The 19,612-nt window shown below is 45.1% G+C and overlaps 1 protein-coding gene across 3 annotated transcripts in view; it reads right to left on the bottom strand.

Annotated features, from left to right (window-relative positions):
• GREB1L (GREB1 like retinoic acid receptor coactivator) overlaps window positions 1-9,423 on the bottom strand; it is a 729,370-nt gene extending 719,947 nt beyond the window's left edge. For all 3 annotated transcript variants that reach the window (XM_029591103.1, XM_029591107.1, XM_029591104.1), the window contains exon 1: window positions 9,220-9,423. The gene's annotated coding sequence lies outside the window, so the exon portion shown is untranslated. The remainder of the gene's footprint in view (window positions 1-9,219) is intronic.
• Window positions 9,424-19,612: the final 10,189 nt, after the last annotated feature.

Here is a 19,612-nt window from a genome sequence, read left to right as displayed (position 1 = left end):
ATTTGCGCATTATGAGCACCTGATCAGTCACACAATCCTAAATATTAAAATATATTAAGTGCCCACAAGCCTCATTAATAAGCCTGTGACAACAAAAACTGCCTATGTGAGTAACTCAAAAACTATGGTATGGACAGTGAGTTACTCACATAAACCCAACTCCACAAATATAAAACAATATGATGCCCCTACAGTCCCTTATGGGTATGGACAGTGAGTTACTCACATAAACCCAACTCCACAAATATAAAACAATATGATGCCCCTACAGTCCCTTATGGGCCCTACAAATTATAACTTAATAGCAAGGTTGCGTCTTCTGAAGACACTGCACTGAGAAGTATTTCACGTTCAGGAATCATTTATTTATTTATTTATTTATTTATTTATTATTTTTATATACCGACATTCATCTCAATTGAGATATCACACCGGTTTACATTCAGGTACTGTAGGTATTTCTCTATCCCCAGAGGGCTTACAATCTAAGTAGTGGTGAGATTCATTTTTCCTCTCGTGCGTAGAGAAATTACATTTCAAACAGCATATCAGAAAGATTTTAAGGTGAATTTTAAAAGCCCGGCGTGTGTCAAAACCAGGATATACACGTGCAAGTTGTGCCGGTGCGCACAGAGCCGGTTTTAAAAGCCGCCCATGCACGCGCATATCTCCCGCTACGCACAAAATGAAAAGTTCCAAAAAAGGGGATGGGGGGCATGGTCTGGGCGGGGCATGGCCGCTTCTGAATTTCAACTTTAAATTAGCGCGTACATGTGCACACAAGTGCGTGCCGGCAACCCCTACCGAGTAACTTTACTTCTGCAATGGAGAACGTGCAAGTTGTAAAACAAAAAAATCTAGACAGATCAGTGAGGTTTTAAGGGTAGGGACTAACAAGGAAGGCTATTACACTGGGGGGAGGGGGGTGCTGGAAGTCCTCGCTCTTAACTGGGCAAAACGGGAATGAACTGGGAAAACAACTGGTGTCGGCGTGCATGTATTTTAAAATCCCCCCCCCCCCCCCCCAACTGCATGGCAGAAGTGGCATTTGCGTGCATAGGCGCGTCCACTTAAAACTGCGCACCCATGTGCATGCAGTCAGGCTATTTTATAATGTTTGTGCATGCCATCATTTTTTTTTAAATAGTTACATGAAAACAAGTAGATGGGTGCTAGGCTAATGAAAATTTTAACACACACTTTTCAGGAATATTATGGTCCCTTTCTCAGTCAATGCAGGGGTTGTGGCTCAAATCCTTAAACAGCTGCCTTGCACATGGTTTTGCAACAGAACTTCTCAGCGGATATATTTCATGAAGAACAAGCCAAAGTTACAGTCAATGTTTGCACCAGCAATGCCTCTTTCAAGCTTCTCTTTTCATGTCACCGTAGGACGGGTCCTAGATAACCTGGAAAGATTACGTCCATTGGCCTCTGCGCTAGACCAATAAAGGATGCCAAGTTATTTGATCAGAACATTATCTGCTTTGCTAGGTCAATCCAGGTACAATTTATTTCATTCATGTTTACCATTCATATATTTACAGCTCAAGCAGAGATTCACACCTGTAGACAAAGACAATTATCGTATTTTTCCCAAGACACATAATGATAATATGTGAATTATAAAAGTAATCAATCTTATTTTACAAAGCAGCATTCGAAGAAACCCTAAAAAAGCTTTATGAATAAGAGTAAAAACAAACTGCACTTATATGTAAAACATCAGTGGCTTCTCTCTCATTCTGCATCTATGGGAAAAATGCTCAGAGGGACAGTAACTTTAAAAGGGGCGCACATATACATGTGCAAAAGCTGTGCAGCCAGATAAGCGACAATGTTAAGTCCTGCGCCCACATACGCAAGCACGCTATAAAATAGCCCTGGCACGTGTACGCCTGCTCCCAATATTACAAGTGTGCGCGCACAGCCGTGCAAAGCAAGGGAATTTTATAACAGGCGCACATCCACGCCATGACAAGTTTCACCAGTTTGCCCAGTCTACAGCTAGGTCCTCCAAACCCAGCTGATTCTTTAGCCTGCACCTCAGAGATGCATGGAAATAGTTTTATTGAGACTTACGCCTCTTCCACAGCAGAAGTAACTTTATGCTCAAATAGATGCCCAGGCACGTAGGTCTCTCAGCCCCGCCCCGGAACGCCCCTGCCACAGCCACATTCTGCCCCTCCCCCGATGTAAGATATTCGCACATTGGGACTTGTGCATGCATGTGGCCAGCTTATAAAATCAGGTGGTCATGCCATTGTCCTAGATTGTGCGCACATCTCCCGATTCTGGTGCACACCCAAGCTTTTAAAGTTCACCTTTAAATGAGGTCCAGTATTTGAAACACATATCTCGGAATAAGTCACCAAATGAATCTAATAATTGCACCAAATGGGAGGGAGAGACGGCAGATCAAAGGAGGATGTGAAAACCAATGTGTATACGACTTTCTAGCACTTTTCAGCTTTGATCCTGTTGAAAATATCCGTACCTTTATTAGATGGAGGTTATTTTCAATAGGGTAGGTACTAGGTCTGTGTTCCACCGGTGCCCCTCTCCACCCCCCCCCCCCCCCAAGTCTGGACTAGACTGATGAATTTTTGCTAAGTTATTGCAATTTCAGAGACCGAGAGATGGACAGACTGAGCACAGCTAAAGCACCTTTTATCCCCAATTGAAAAGCGCTTTAAAAAATACAACACTGTGAATTTTGCTTCAAAATCTAATGCAGATTTGGTGATTGTTGCTTTTCAGACATAGAGATGTTCCGTTTTATAGTTTGTTTACTTTATATTAATTGAAATTTAACCAATAAATTAGAAGTTATAAAACTTATTAAAAAAAAATTATGAAAGAAAAAAAAAAATATTCAAACTAAATAAACAGATGAAAAAAATGAAAAAATGTCTTCTCAGATAATCCACAAGTCCACAAGAAAGGGGCTACGAATCACAAAATATAAGAAAGTTTAAGTAGTTCTAAAATAAGGGCCTTTCTGAGGTGCCAAAGGAGACTTAGAAAGAAGGCAAGCTATTTGGTTGTTTAAAGTGCTGCAGAATGGAGCTTCTTTTCAGCTGAAATAGCCCTGTATATGTGTAATTAACTATCAAGGTGTGAGTTTGGTCTTTTATGAACCATCTTGGCTTTCTCTGCTCCTCTGTGATAAGATGTCAGCTCTCAGTTCCAAGGCCTCTTGGTAAAGTGACTTTTTGTAGTTTTATCTAGTCTAGTGGTTAGAGCAGTGGACCATGATCCAGGAGACCAGGGTTCAAGTCCTGCTGTTGCTCCTTGTAACCTTGGGCAAGTCACTTTACCCTGCATTGCCTTAGGTACAAAACTTAGATTGTAAGCTCTCTGGGGATAAAGAAATACCTACAGTACCTGAATGTAAACCAGTGTGATATCTTGATTGAGATTGAATGTCAGTATATAAAAACAATAAATAAATAAAATATCTCTAAGTCTTACTCTGTCTGAGTTGTTTTGAATTCATTGCTAACCGTCATTTATATTTGTCTCCTCTTGGGTCTCCTCATAAAATCTTCGTGGACTGAATTCAGTAACTATGTATTTTATTTTAATGTCCCCCCCTCCCTCTTTTTAATTGATTAGTGCTAGTTTTCCAATCAATATGTATTCTTGTAATTGTATGAAAAACTGAAGTAAAAACAACAACAACAACAACAACAAAAAGACAGAGAGGGTAGTTCTCACAGCCATTCCACGGACAAAACACAGAAATGCCCTTTTACAAATCCGCCTTTCCAGTACCAGGTAAACTGACACGCACCTGCGTAACTTTACCAGCATGGAGCAGAGGTGTCCCTGGGAGCGGAGCTGGGGAGGGGTATGCATTTTACACAAATACATTTGCATTTTTCAAAAGGTACATTTTCAAAAAAAAAAAAAAAAAAGTCTGCACACAAGATAGCGGATATAATTACATGTGAGGATTTCTGGTGGGATAATTTTCAAAACTAAAAATAGGTATAAAGTGTGCAGCTAAGGGCTTTACAACCTGTGTGGGCTTTTACAAAATTGCCCTTGTCGTGAGGACACTGAAGAGATCTCAACTGAGCTCTCCAGATCTGCATTCTGCTCTCTCACCATTCATATGTGGTCACCCCATTACACAAATTTCAAAGTGCTGTGAAATCTTTAGAAAGGTGAGGAGGAAAATAACTGTGCACATAACCCAGTAGCCCTTTAACATACAGTTTAGAACCCCTGTGCACATTTGAAGTTATTCAATAAGCTCCTTAAGGACTAGGCCTTTATCTTAACATACAAACTCATGTATACACAGAGATACTGACACGTTTGTGTATGTCTGTGTTTGTGTGCACCTCTGTATGTAGTCTATTCTTACTTGCCTGTTAAAAGTTTGAATTTATACCAGATTTTTTAGTGAAAATTCAGCAAATTGGGATCCTGCTTAATTTTGCTCTGGGCCAAGCTGCTGGGATGGGAGGAGTTTCTGGAATGAAACATTTATAAATGTTCTGCAGCATCTCACGTAAATTAAGCACTACAGTCCTACCTAAGTTCACAAACACCCAAACAAAGGCGCCTTTCAATCTCCTGTATTCCTCTGTTATCGCCTGTGGTGTAGCCACGGGTGGGCCTGGGTAGGACCACCCAATCAGGGATGCCCAACACAACAAGAGGTCTGCTGCGGCAAGGCCATTTTGGGATCCCATCCCCATGGCAGTAAAGATGAGGGCGTGCTGCGGCAAGGCTGTCGTGGGAAATCACATGCAAGTTCCTATGTTTTATGTATAATGAATGTTTTTTGTTTTGTTGTATGCCCTGTACATTGATTGTTTTACATTATTTGCTTTGTATTTTATATTTTTTTGTAAACCGCTTGGCACAATTTTTCTGATATAGGTGGTATAAAAAAATCTGTAAATAAATCTTACTTGACGAAGTACAGGGAAGAGCTTTAGACTTTGATTATCTTGCATCAGCTTTCAGGGTTCTCATGAGTCTCTTCCTCAAATATCAGTCTAGAGCACTTTTAAAATTTAATTATTATGACTAAGCCACTTAACATGTCAAGCTCTTTTTCAGGCACTACGATAGTGGTTGCTAAACCAGTCTTCAAGTTTTCAAGCTACCACAAAGAACAGGCATACCATGTATTTGCCTACAACTGAGGCAATACGTGCAAATCATAATATTCTGCAAAACAGTAACACAGACAAAATATTTAGCTACTACAGAAAATATCTTTCATAAGAAATCCACAGTAGTGCTATGGGGAATGCTGAAGCAGGAGAAACTTGCAACATCTTTGAACCCCCAGCCCTATTCAAGACAAAACAGGTCATCTTAATGATTTGCTTAGTTTGGATTGCTAGCTCAATTATCATTCTAAAACATGTTTGCTAGTGCTGATGCTTATCACTAAGCCTTTCCATATGACATTCAATTACCTCCTATTAAAGGATCTTGGTATCCTACTGCCATTCTTATACCACTAATCATTTCTTGAATTTTTTCACCATTGTGCAAGTTTCTATTTCACCATGTTTTAAACAGTTTTGAAGCAGAGTTAAGAGGTCATCCCCACCTTCACCCATGAATCCATTAAAAAGATAGCGGGCCGGTAAAGGGAGTTTAGCTAGTCACAAATGTCTTAAGTCAGTCTAATTAAAAGAAAAAACAGCTATCACCCACAACTTCTTTGTTGACCTTTATTCCTACTGTTTTAGAGTGGAAATGGAGCTCTCAGCAGGATGCAGCAAGCTGGGTGCTTTCATTTATGTATCTTTGTTACCGATCTTTGTTACTGCTCATTAAAATCAGGAAAGGTCATCAGGTTGGGCTGGAGAAGGGAGGGGTGCTTTGCCTATCTCCCTCTTTCATGCCTCCCACTCACCCAAGAAGCTATTACAAGGAGAGTGAACAAGATATCCACAATATGTGTTCACCAGATTTATCTGCACCACAAGGGCGCTATGGTAATTTACATATTTAGTATGCCTGGAAAAAAAAAGAACTGTTTATACTACTCAAGGGCTAGAGTTTGCTATCCCTGAATGATTAGATTTTAAATGCAACTGTGTTTTTTGTGTTATTAAAGAGTAGGACAGAAATAATCCAGAGCCCTCTAAGCATGCTCTCTGTGCTGTCTTCTTGCAGGGTGAAAGGATCTAAGGCTCATTCAGAAATAGAGCATAATTAATCTTTAAAAAGAAAAAAGGTGGCATATAAAACTAGGTTCATTCATCCTAGAAAGGTAAACAGTGATCCAAGCTACCTCAATTAACCATTCTAACAAAAGATTTAAGTGTCTCCTGGCAGTTTGGACATTTGATAAAATCCTTACTACCAAAATACTCAAAAATAATTTTAGAGTGCCACTCTATGGGCTTGCCTAGAATGATTATAGGTTTTTAAGGGAGGGTTTCATTAACAAACTCCTGGTTGGGAAACAAAATCTCTGTAAAGAGCATGGGGAAAAGGTGGCATGCTAGCTTTGAATGGTTTGCATTTCCACACCTGACACGGTTGATCAGCAGAACGGCAGGTCAAAAGTCAAACAGAAAGGGTAAAACTGCATGTACACACTTCTGTCTTGCAACTTATAAAGTATTATGTCAGTCTACAATCCTTCAATCAGGCCCTTCAACTTTTCTAGAGTTCCAAGAAGCCACACAGACTTCACAGAGTTTTCTATTAATGAAAGGTTTAATTAGCTGCTGTTGGGCAGGACAAGGGCAGTCAGCGCGGCATGGCAGAAATTCAATGGCCAGGTGGCCAAAAAATAAACCATACAAACTGGTTTGACCTGCCAGTTATCATACAGGAGGACAAATGACCAACGTGCTGGAAAAGAATTTCTGCCACTCGGGCAAGAGTTCGAGCCTTGAGATTTTTTTTTGTCCCCGATAAAATAAAGCTGTGGCTAAATGTGTATGATGTTTGGGGTAAAGACTGAGCACAAACCTGTGATAGGTTTTCCACTTTTAATCTCACAAAAGAGACCCAGACTCTAGCAGTGTAGGACTATGGAAACACTTAGCCTAAGCCTCACCAACTGTTCAACACTACAAGCGCTCAGGCTTTGACTAGGGTTAGGGTGTTTGTGCTGGTAGGAGTTTCATTCAAATGTCTCTCTCAGCAATGCTAGCCAAAGCCACGAAGAAGGGAAGCAATCACATGCTGACACCATCTTTACCCGGGCATCTCAATTAGTTGCACAGGGACGGAAACAAAAGGCTTTCCTTTATAGCATCAGCAATGAACACGGTTACATGACCTTAACCAAAAAAAATCTTCAAAAATAATGACTAATACATGAATATTCCACACCTGCTTAGGCACATCCCTGTTCCCTCATTGCTTGATGTTGCTATAAAGAGCGAGCTAATCACATTTCTTAGTGTATCTAAAAAAAATATAGCTATATTAAAGAAACAATCACATTAAATTACCAAGGACTCACCAAAATGAAACTAAATTTGTGAACCGAAAATGGAAACACGGAAAGTAACTAACCGTACACAGAAAGCTATTTTTTTTAAACCACAATACATGCATTTGCATTTTGAAACGGTTTAGACATGTAAGGAGGAGGCCTGGCACCTAACACCATACTGTGGATGGAGGAGGACCTAAAATAAGCTGGACCACCCATATTAAAGACAGGAGGAGATTAAAATTGACTGTACAGTGATTGCAAAAACCAGGAAGAATGGGGGACAGTGGTTGCTACATTAAAAGGTGCCCCAACAGCCAATATCTGGGGGAAAAAAAACTGAGAAATGTGTTTTTTCTAGCCGTTTCACTTTGGGTTACAATTCAGTCAATACAATTGTAAATTCTTAATCTGTGCAACAAAATTGTCCCTGACAACAAAATTGCAGTGAAATAAATTCTCAAATAAAGAAAGCAAGGGGTAACTTGCAAAAAGCAGCACTTGCAATCCTAAAATCCAGGCTGGACAAGCAGGTTATGACATTTTAGTCTTTATCTGCTGTCATTTACTATATATATATATACGTTAATTCAAAAATGGAGCCATAACTGCTAAGTCATGCTTCAAAGTGATGCATTTCATTTGGCGAAACATCAATTCTATGCTGTTTATTTTAATCTAGCCTGGCCATCTCTTATCAGGTCAAGGACACACTGTCAACAAAAAGTACTCCTACATGCCTAGGATAGATAACAAATGAGGGGAAAAAATAACAGTGGATGATTATTATTTTAAAAAAAACCACAACAGAAACATAATCAAATTTTAAATATATTCCAATGTAAACATTTTTTATTAATAGACAAAAACTTTTAAATATAAAACGTCAATCAAAAGAGCCTTCCTTAACCACCTTAAATCTCTTTTGAATTTAACAACGTTTTTCCTTCAAAACAAATAAAAAAGGAGGGTGTGAGGGAAGATCTCATAAACCTCGCTCACAACGTCATTTAATACTTTGAAAGCTAAAATATTTACTAGATTGCGCCTTCCCGTTTTGGATAACTTGATCACGAGTAAGAAATACAAGCCGGTAACTGCGGCAAGGCGGCGAAACGAGAAACATGATGAAAAAATAAAAGTACAAACTGGAACCAGTTGCAAAGGCATCGATCGGAGCTGGAAAGGTCGCCCCCATCGCTGCCCGATGCTTTGTGCTTCCGTGCGTTTCCTCTATCCCCTCGGGTTTTAGCAGCGGAACTAAAGATGTCATTGTGCTCCTTTGTGAGCTCCCTCAGCTCAAACAAGCCCTGCGTGTACAACACGATCGGGCAACGCACAAAGACCCCCCAGCACCCCAGCGATGTCAAATGCAAGCTCGTCGCCTCATGCCCGGCTTATTTTTTGTCACTATCAAAATATAATGCTGGGTGGGTGTCCGAGTGTCAGGAGCAGAACGCAGATCTCCTCGAAAACGCCATCGCCTTGGCTCCGAAGCCCCAGGGCTCCAAGGTGCATGGTGGCCGCGGGCAAGGGGGCGACTTCTCGGCAGCATCTCAAGATAAACAATTAATGCCACTCAAGAGAAATGAAGAGTTTCCGAAAGTGATCGGAGCAAATGGTTACTGGGAAGGAAGGTGAGAAGTGAGAGAGGATGCCGATCGCAAGCCTCTGCTAGCCACATTCTTCCCAGCCCGAATCCGGGGCACTCCCCGAAGTCTGCAGCGAATGCCACCTGGGGCTCCTGTCACCCTGCCCTAGGGAACGGAGGGCGCAGCGAGACTTACCTGTACCGGGCTCTCGATCTCGCACAAGGCTGGCAAACAAAAACAAGAAATCTCTATTCCCTACAGTTCCCACACCGGGAGGGCTGCGGCTCCGAAAGGCGACCCGAGGCCAGGCTCGCTCTATGCATGCGCCTCCCCTGTGTGTGTCTGTGCCTAGCGCTCTGCAAGCGTGACTGCGCGCTTCTGCCCGTAGCGCTCAGTGCGGGTGCGCGCGTCTCCCTGGAGCCCGGTTTTTCCCCGCACGTTCCTACCTGCTCGCGCCCGCGCGCGCGCGTGCGTGCCTCGGGGCGCAGAGGTCTTCGCCGACCGTGTGTGGCGCGCGCCGCTCAATCTTCCTCCACTGGCGGGCGGCGCGTGACGCCAAGGGAAGAGCAGCGCGGCCCCTCCTCCTCCCCTTTCCCTTTCCCCTGGTCCTCCACCTCCCGGCAGCGCCGCCGGGCGGCTTCTAGTCCCCGTTCGCTGCATACCTGCTTGCCAGAAGCTCTGCTGCGTGGGTTGCCTGGCGGGAGGGAGGTGGTCGGTGCTGTTGCCAGTGCACTTGTGACCGATTCCTGGTGAAGACTAAGAAAACGTCCTCAAGTGTCTTAGCGGGGAGAGAGGTAGCTTCTCCTCGCTGTTATTGCCGGTTGACTGACAACTGGGGGTTCTACCGTAGTTGCATTTTATATTGGCGGCAAGGGTCTCGCCCAACAAATCTAGATACGCAAAATGGCAATCAATTTTATGATTTTGGAAATAAAATTAATAATATGGCTTTCACCTAAAACAAAGGAAGTAAAATTTTTTACTTTTATACGGAGGGCAATTTTAAAACATGCCTAAGCTTGCCCATATATATGGTATATAACCGAACGACAGTATAGAAAAGATCTTAAATAAATAAAAATAAATATACAGGTATATGGATACACACGCACATGCACACATATTTTATATCATGTGCGCACACCCTATAAAATACATGCAAGTCTACCCAACAACATAGTCTACCCAACAGAAAATGCGCAGCATGTATTTTAAACATATCCAAATAAATGTTGACTTCTCTGGCTAAGTAGCACTGTGGCAACTTATCTGGCAAAGTGGAGTTGCTTTTAAGACTTATCTGGCTATATAGTGGAATGATGAGCCATGGGAGTGGGGCAATAGTGTGCACCCGGCTACATCACGGCGGAGCGTTTTGTGGCTGCGACACACACTATTGCCCTGTACCCTTTTTGGGTAAGATGGTATTTCCGGCGCTACTGCCAGCGATCAAAATTTTTCTAACCCTGCCCTAACCCCTCCCCTTTCTCTCATTTAAATTATATCGCCGCAATGTGGTTATCGCCCTAACGCACACGATAACGGCCCATCACGTTTTAATGAATGACCCTGTTTGTAAGATAGCTGGATAAGTAAAAGAAAAGCGCTACATAGGCAGATAAGTAAGATAGACGAATAACTAGCGTTTGAAAATGTATCCAGCTATCTTACTTATCCCACTATATAGCGATTTTTAAGACTTAGACCTGGATTCACCATTCTAACGCAGAATGGTGAATCCAGTGAAAACGGGGGGCAGGGGGGGCAGAGGGGAGGACCAGGCCTGCGAAAGCCGGCAGCCATCACACCACCACGGTGTTATCGCTGCCGGCTTTCACACCCAATAGCACCATCGTGAAAGGTGGTGCTACTGGCGACGATAATGGTGCTTACCTTATCGCCGCCAGCGAAGACATCGCAGCGTCCGCCTCCTCGCCACCCTGGCTCCTCCCCTCGCCGCCCCAACTCCGCCCCCGGCAAGCTATTGCACGCGATAAGCAATAGACAATGACCCCCATAGCCAGATAAATAAAAGAATTTTCCAGAAAAGTGGCAGACATCTGCTATGTGCGCATATGTGTGCTCCTAATTTTAATCATTTACATGTGGAAATGTAATTCGTATATTTTCCTTAGCACTTATCGGCTTTTACGCATGTAAATCATCCAATTTCATAACATCCGCACATAAAGGAAATTACCAGTTTTACCAATTAGTCCACCAGTTTTCCCATTAAGACCCCCCTGTTTCTTTAGCCTGAATTCCTCCCCTCCCCCTCCCCCCCAGTTTACCCAGATTCCTCACCTTCTCAGTATTCAGTTATAAAGAATTTTATTCTGACTTACACCAAATAATTAGCAAGTGTAAATATGTACAGGTAACAGTCATATGTGTGTTGCTTTTGCTGGTTATAAAATAGCAACTTATGGGCCTGATTTTCAAAAGCATTTAAACACTTAAAAAGGGTTTTACATGTGTAGATGCACTTTACCCAATTAAATAGGCTTTTGAACATTGCTACAATATTAGTTACGTCTCCATGTGAAAATCCTTTTGAAAATTACCTCTTAAACGTATAAATGTTAGTCCCCTCCCTTTTTTACACAAGCATATTTATTTGCGCACCACTACTTGTGCATGAATGTGTGAGGTTTATAAAATAGTACTTCCACAAATATGTGCTATTTGTGCACAAATTGTTATGATCCCCGGTCGTGGGACGCCGCAACCGGGCTCTTACCTCTCTCAGCCAGCCCCAGAGCAACTCGCAGCGGTCCTCTGATCTGTTTGGTCCGCAGCCTGGCTTGTCCGTGGCGGCTTCTCCACGAGGGAGACGCCGCCAAGCTCCTGCACTTCCTGCCGCGATGGCACCCTGCCCTCTAGATGCGCACGCACAGAGCTGGTTCATTTAAAGGGACCAGCGCAGGAAATTCAATTTCTCCTTGGAACTGACGTCAGACGCTGGCAACTATTTAAACCTGGCTTACAGTCTCCCTCTTCGCCTTGCAACGAGGTTCACTCTCTGAATTTGCTAGTTGCTGGCTTCATTCTTGCTTGTTCCTGTCCCAGCGTGTTCCTGAGTCCTGCTCCAGCCTTGCTCCTGTTCCAGCCTGTCCTTGCCTGCTCCTGTTCCTGCGTCCCCTTGGCTTGTCTTCCTGGCTCCTGATTTCGGCTTGTTCTTCAGTATCCTGTTTCACTGCCCGTCCTGACTTCTGGCTTGTCTTTGGTCTCTGCTGCCTGCCACCTGTCCCGACCCTTGGTTTGCCTCCACGTCTTGCATCTCTGCTGCCTGCCTTGATTTGGATTTATCTTCAAGACCCTCGATCTCCGGAGACCGCACCTAAGTCCAAGCGGCTCGGGTCCTCACAGGCTCCTCCCGAGGTAGCACCTCCTCTGATAGCGCCTCCCGATCCAGTCTCGGATCTGACTCCCGGCCCGGCAGCCTCTACGCATCTACTTGCTCTGCCCTGGTATTCAGGCGATGCCAAACAGTGCCGAAGTTTCCTCAATCAGTGCTACATACGGTTTACTCTATTGCCTACCCAATTCCCTTCAGATCTGGTAAAAACCAGCTACATCGTATCCTTGCTGGCGAGAGGGCCCTGGCCTGGGCCTCCCCACTATAGGAACATAATGATCCCATTCTGGGAAATCTTCAGCACTTTGTAATCGCGTTCAAACAAATATTTGATGAACCAGCGCGTAAATCTACGGCAGTTGCTGATTTGCTGCGCCTGTGCCAGGGGTCCCACCCGCTGGCCGAATATGCTGTTGAGTTCCGCACTTTGACTACTGAGTTGGACTGGAGAGAGGACAGTCTTCACGGAATCTTCTTAGAGGGGCTATCCTCACGCCTCAAAGATGAGCGAGCGGTTAGAGACCTTCCAGACGACCTTAACAGTTTGATTGACCTAGCGGGAAGGGTCGACCAAAGGCGTATACAACGGGCTCGTGAAGGGAGAATGGCCCGAAGACCGGTTACCCTAGCGCCTGCATTCTCTTGACCCTTGGCTGCTCCCTCTGTCTCCTCAGGCAATCAAGGCGTAGAGCCCATGCAACTGGGACAAAGCTCTCTGTCTTCTGAGAAGAGGAGACATCGATGCACGCTAGGCCTTTGCCTATACTGCGGGAATAAAGGGCATTTCATAGCACGATGCCCTGAACGACCGGAAAAATTCCTAGGTATGATCGGGGAGCTATCCCTAGGCTGCATTAATTCTGTTCCTCAATGTACGGTACCAGTGAACCTTGAGTTCCCCAGGGGAACCTTCTCCACTCTCGCATTTATTGATTCTGTGTTATACCGGTACGTGGAACCAAGGCTGATGGCCGCTTACCTTGAGTAGTAGAACTTCTCGGAACTGGAGACTCAGCGAGTAGCATTGGGTAGAAGACTTCTGATAGTCCAGGTAGCCCAGCAGCGAGACTGGATCCAGTCAGGGTGGTCCAAGGGTCAGGCTGCAGGTAACGCAATCCAGTCACAGTCCAGGTCGGGGCATGCAGCAAACAGAATAATCCAGTAACAGTCCAGGTCAGGGCAGGCAGCAAACAAACAGGAACCAAGGCAACTAATCCGAAGGCAGGCGGCAGGCAGAATAATCCCAAAGCAGTCCAGGTCAGGGCAGGCAGCAAACAAGCAGGAACCAAGGCAACAAATCCGAAGGCAGGCGGCAGGCAGAATAATCCAAAGGCAGTCCAGGTCAGGGCAGGCAGCAAACAAGCAGGAACCAAGGCAACAAATCCGAAGGCAGGTGGCAGGCAGAATAATCCAAAGGGCAGTCCGGGTCTAGCAGGCAGCAAGTAGCAGGAACACAGCAACGAAACTCTCCTAACACACTTGTGGCCGAAGCAACACAGGAGAGGAGAAGCTCCCTTAAATAAGCCAGATCTCCCGCGCTGCCCGGCGCCTCCGCCGGCGTCTGATGTCAAAAGGGGGCGTGGCCAAAGCTCCGACTCACGCGGAGCCGCACCGCGGGAAATGCCAGCGTCAGGAGAACGCCGACGCTATCGGCAGGTAACATTCTGGAGCAGGGGGGAACTTTATTCTCAAGGATTTGGTACATCAACTACGACTCCCAGTAGTCCCTCATAACCCTCCGCTTCAGATTTACTCCATTCATGGCATGCCGCTGCCTGGGAGTATCTCTGTTTCGACTGCACCTCTGACTCTCCGCACTGGAGTGCTCCATATGGAAGAGATCTCCTTTTTAGTTCTGAGAAGGCCATCCATCCTATTGTTCTGGGACTACCATGGCTCCAAGAACATTCTCCTATCATCCACTGGGACACCCTACAGATTGCAGCCTGGAGTCCACAGTGCTTCTCGTCCTGCTTCCCGACGATACCCCAGCCTGGACTGGCATTGATGGCTACGTCACTTACTTTACCATCTCACTATGCTACTTACCAGGATGTCTTTTCTAAAGAGATGGCGGAACTTTTACCACAGCACCGGCCTTTTGATTGCGCTATAGAGCTATTACCTGGCACAACTCCTCCTAGGGGATGGGTATACCCGTTGTCCCTTCCAGAGACACAAGCCATGTCAAAGTACATCAAAGAAAACCTGGGTCGTGGATTCATTCGCCAGTCCAACTCGTCAGCGGGGGCTGGTTTCTTCTTTGTTGCTAAAAAGGATGGGTTGCTCCGACCCTGCATAGATTATAGAGGTCTCAATGCTATCACTCGTCAAAACAGGTATCCACTTCCACTCATCCCAGAACTCCTAGAATGGCTACAGGGAGCTAAAATCTTCACTAAACTCAATCTCCATGGTGCTTACAATCTGGTACAAATTCGCCCCGGAGATGAATCGAAGACCGCTTTCAATACACGCGACGGGCATTATGAGTACCTTGTTATGCCCTTTGGGCTTTATAGTGATCCAGCGGTTTTCCAAAACCGCTTCACTCATCCGTGATAGTCTATCTAGACGATGTCTTGATTTACTCCAAAGATCTGTCGTCTCATCGCCACCATGTGAAACAGGTATTACAACGCCTTAGAGATAATCGTCTTTTCGCTAAACTTGAAAAGTGTATGTTTGAACAGGAGTCACTACCCTTCCTGGGTTATATTGTCTCATCAACTGGTTTCCAAATGGGCCCAGACAAGGTTTCCGCTATGAAGGATTGGCCGCAGGCTGTAGGGATCAAGGCCCTACAACGGTTCCTTGGATTTGTGAACTTTTACAGACAGTTTATCCCTCACTATTCCCAAAAAGTGGCACCACTTACAGCCCTCACCAAAAAGGGTGCTAACCCTAGGGAATGGCCACCATCGGCTTGTCTAGCCTTTGAAGAATTGAAGGCCTTTTTGCAAGATATCTGCCTTCACCATCCAGATCCTCTACAACCCTTTAGAGTGGAAGTAGACACCTCGAATATTGCGATCAGAGCAGTTCTCAGTCAGAATGGAAGGTTACTACCTTGCTCTTACTTCTCCAGAAAGTTTTCCCCTGTGGAGAAAAATTATGGTATCAGTGATAAGGAGCTCCTCGCTATTAAGCTTGCCTTTGAGGAATGGAGACAGTGGCTGTAGGGGGCACAGCATCCCATCGTGGTATATACAGATCACAAAAATTTGGAGTTCCTATGTCGTGCTCAGCGGCTGAATCCAAGACAAGCCTGCTGATCTCTATTTTTCAGTCGATTCCACTTTTCTCTGCGTTATAGGCCTGCAGCAAACAATAAGGGGAATGGAACAACTCCCCTATGAGGAAAGACTAAAGAGGTTAGGACTTTTCAGCTTGGAGGCAAACATGCTTCATGATTAACCATACCTTATCACCAGGTTGAAATACTGGAGCGGGGCGGCGATGTTTGTCCTTATCACCAGGTTGAAATACTGGAGCGGGGCGGCAATGTTTGTCCACATTCCTTTTGGCAATGGCCGCAGTTTGTTGTAGCTTGGTCTGAATGGATTCCCAAAGAGAATGGAGCTACTATGCAGATAACTGGGCCGCGGGAGACGGTACAGACAAAGGCAGAGGTAATAGTAACTTGGGTTGATGACCACAGAGCAGTTGAAAGGGCGACTTGCCCATGGCTGAATGAACATGATTGCTGTAAGAGAATTCAGCCCATGGAAGAAGGGAAACCCAGTTATTTTGTTGGTCCCCTATGAAGGTTTGAAGGAAGGTTTTTAATGAGCGATTGGTATGTTCCACTTGTCCGTTGCTTTGGGGATGAAACGCAGAAGTGAAGCCTAGGCACACTCCAAACTTTTTACAAAGTGCTTTCCTTTATCTAGCCGTGAATTGTGGACGTCTGTCAGAGGTGATGTGAAGAGGGAGTCCATGAGTACGAAAAATGTGTTGTATGAAGAGTTGTGCTAACTCCGGCGCAGATGGAAGTTTGGGCAGAGGCACAAAATGGGCTATTTTGGAAAACCGATCCACTGTAACCCAAATAACGGTCTTCCCCTCTGATGATGGTAAATCCACTACAAAATCTGTGGACAGATGCGTCCATGGTTCAGCAGAGACTAGAAGTGGTTGTAGAAACCCCCAGGGGCAACCGGTCAATGGCCTTTGTCTGGCACAGGTTGGACAAGAATCAAAGTAGAGGTGAACATCTTGTCTCATGTGAGGCCACCAGTAGTATCGAGCAAGGAGCTCTAAGGTCCTTGCTCTACCAGGATGTCCAGCAGTGAGAGAGTCATGGGTCCAGGAAAGGGCCTTTTTTCTCAGACGAACAGGGACTACTGTCTTTCTGGGAGGAGGCAGATCTGTCGTAGCCACGACCACACTTACAGGGTCTAAAATGTACTGGGGTGGATCTGGTGAGTCCTCAGATTCCGTATTCCATGATAATGCATCGGCTTGTATATAAGAACATACATAAGAAAATGCCATACTGGGTCAGACCAAGGGTTCATCAAGCCCAGCATCCTGTTTCCAACAGCTGCCAATCCAGGCCATAAGAACCTGGCAAGTACCCAAAAACTAAGTCTATTCCATGTTGCCATTGCCAATGGTAGTGTCGATTCTCTAAGTGAACTTAATAGCAGATAATGGACTTCTCCTCCAAGAACTTATCCAATCCTTTTTTAAACACAGCTATACTAACTGCACTAACCACATCCTCTGGCAACAAATTCCAGAGTTTAATTGTGCGTTGAGTAAAAAAGAACTTTCTCCGATTAGTTTTAAATGTGCCCCATGCTAACTTCATGGAGTGCCCCCTAGTCTTTCTATTATCTGAAAGAGTAAATAACCGATTCACATCTACCCATTCTAGACCTTTCATGATTTTAAACATCTCTATCATATCCCCCCTTAGCCATCTCTTCTCCAGTGAAAGGGTGTGGGCAGTGGAGTGCCTCAGGGATCTGTATTGGGACCCTTACTTTTCAATATATTTATAAATGATCTGGAAAGAAATACGACAAGTGAGGTAATCAAATTTGCAGATGATACAAAATTGTTCAGAGTAGTTAAATCACAAGCAGATTGTGATAAATTGCAGGAAGACCTTGTGAGGCTGGAAAATTGGGCATCAAAATGGCAGATGAAATTTAATGTGGACAAGTTCAAGGTGATGCATATAGGGAAAAATAACCCATGCTATAGTTACAGAATGTTAGGTTCCATATTAGGTGCTACTACCCAAGAAAGAGATCTAGGCGTCATAGTGGATAACACATTGAAATCGTCGGTTCAGTGTGCTGCGGCAGTCAAAAAAGCAAACCGAATGTTGGGAATTATTAGAAAGGGAATGGTGAATAAAACGGAAAATGTCATAATGCCTCTGTATCGCTCCATGGTGAGACCGCACCTTGAATACTGTGTACAATTCTGGTCGCCGCATCTCAAAAAAGATATAATTGCGATGGAGAAGGTACAGAGAAGGGCAACCAAAATGATAAAGGGAATGGAACAGCTCCCCTATGAGGAAAGACTAAAGAGGTTAGGACTTTTCAGCTTGGAGAAGAGACGGCTGAGGGGGCATATGATAGAGGTGTTTAAAATCATGAGAGGTCTAGAACGGGTAGATGTGAATCGGATTTTTACTTTTTCGGATAATAGAAAGACTAGGGGGCTCTCCATGAAGTTAGCATGTGGCACATTTAAAACTAATCAGAGAAAGTTCTTTTTCACTCAATGCACAATTAAACTCTGGAATTTGTTGCCAGAAGATGTGTTTAGTGCAGTTAGTATAGCTGTGTTTAAAAAAGGATTTGATAAGTTCTTGGAGAAGTCCATTACCTGCTATTAATTAAGTTCACTTAGATCAGTGGTTCTCAACCCTGTCCTGGGGACCCCCCCAGCCAGTCTGGTTTTCAGGATATCCACAATGAATATGCATGAGAGAAAATTTGTATGTTATAGAGGCAGTGTATGCAAATTTTCTCTCATGCATATTCATTGTGGATATCCTGAAAACCCGACTGGCTGGGGGGGTCCCCAGGACAGGGTTGAGAACCACTGACTTAGATAATAACCACCGCTATTACTAGCAACGGTAACATGGAATAGACATAGTGTTTGGGTACTTGTCAGGTTCTTATGGCCTGGATTGGCCACTGTTGGAAACAGGATGCTGGACCCTTGGTCTGACCCAGTATGGCATGTTCTTATGAACGAGGGAGCATGCGTATTTGTATGAGCATGGGTATGAGCAAGGAAGCTGTTGCGATCTTGGAGCCCGGAGGCCGCAGTTGAAGCCTGGGCCTCACCTGAGGCTGCTGTCGCCGGGTGCTCCCGTGGCCAGCCACCATCATGCCGGTGCAGCAGGAGCCGTGCCAGGCCTCCCCGATGCGGTAGGAGGCCGCCGACGCTGTCATCTATTCCCGCGGCGTGGAGGCTGCATCTGTGGACTTGCCTTGCAGGGAAGCCGCCTCCGGACCCTCCAGCTGCTCGGATGCCACCAACGTCATCGGGGCCTGTCCTGAGGCCCAGCTCCCTCCTCTCCCCACTCAGCGTTGCACCAGCAGCAAGGCCGCTGTCCAGGGTTTTGCCCCTTCCTTCCTTAGAGGCAGGCCCGCGGCTTCTCTCCTGATTTAAAGGGCCAGCACAGGTTCGGCCCTTGTGGAGCTCCTCCCAGGGAGTTGCCTCTTCTGCCTACTTAAGGACTCTTCGTTCATTCTCTCATCACCTTGGCAAGGGTTCAGTCCTCCCTAGAACTTCTGTCTTGTTCCTGCCTGGCTACCTTGTCTTCGCTCCTGAGATTCCTTGATGTCTTCGTCTCCTGATCCTTGATGATATCTGCAGTATCCTGATGTTCCAGTCCCGATGTTCCAGTCCCGATGTTCCAGTCCTGATGACCCAGATTCCGAGTAACCCATGCCTCTGGAGGTTCCTGTTTTTATTGTTGAGGTTCCAGCCCTCAAGTTCTCTAGTTCCGACCTCAGAGGATCCAGGGGTTGCTCAATCCTTTCCTTGTGTTTTGTCCTGAGCATGCTTGCTCCCCTCGTGGTCCGTGACCAGCCTTCTGGCTGTGTAGGGCGCTTGGAGGACAGTGTGGTCCATGACCAGCCTACGGGCTGTGTAGGGTGCCTGATGGATTGTGCTCGCCCGTCTCATCTGTTCCAAATTCCAAGACCTCGTCTCATCTGTTCCAAGTTCCAAGACTTCGTCTCGTCTGTT

Source organism: Rhinatrema bivittatum, chromosome 2, assembly GCF_901001135.1.
Source record: "Rhinatrema bivittatum chromosome 2, aRhiBiv1.1, whole genome shotgun sequence".
In the NCBI taxonomy this organism is placed as follows: domain Eukaryota; kingdom Metazoa; phylum Chordata; class Amphibia; order Gymnophiona; family Rhinatrematidae; genus Rhinatrema; species Rhinatrema bivittatum.
Note: the sequence above shows the minus strand (reverse complement) of the source record. Positions and strands in the feature narration are given on the sequence as shown.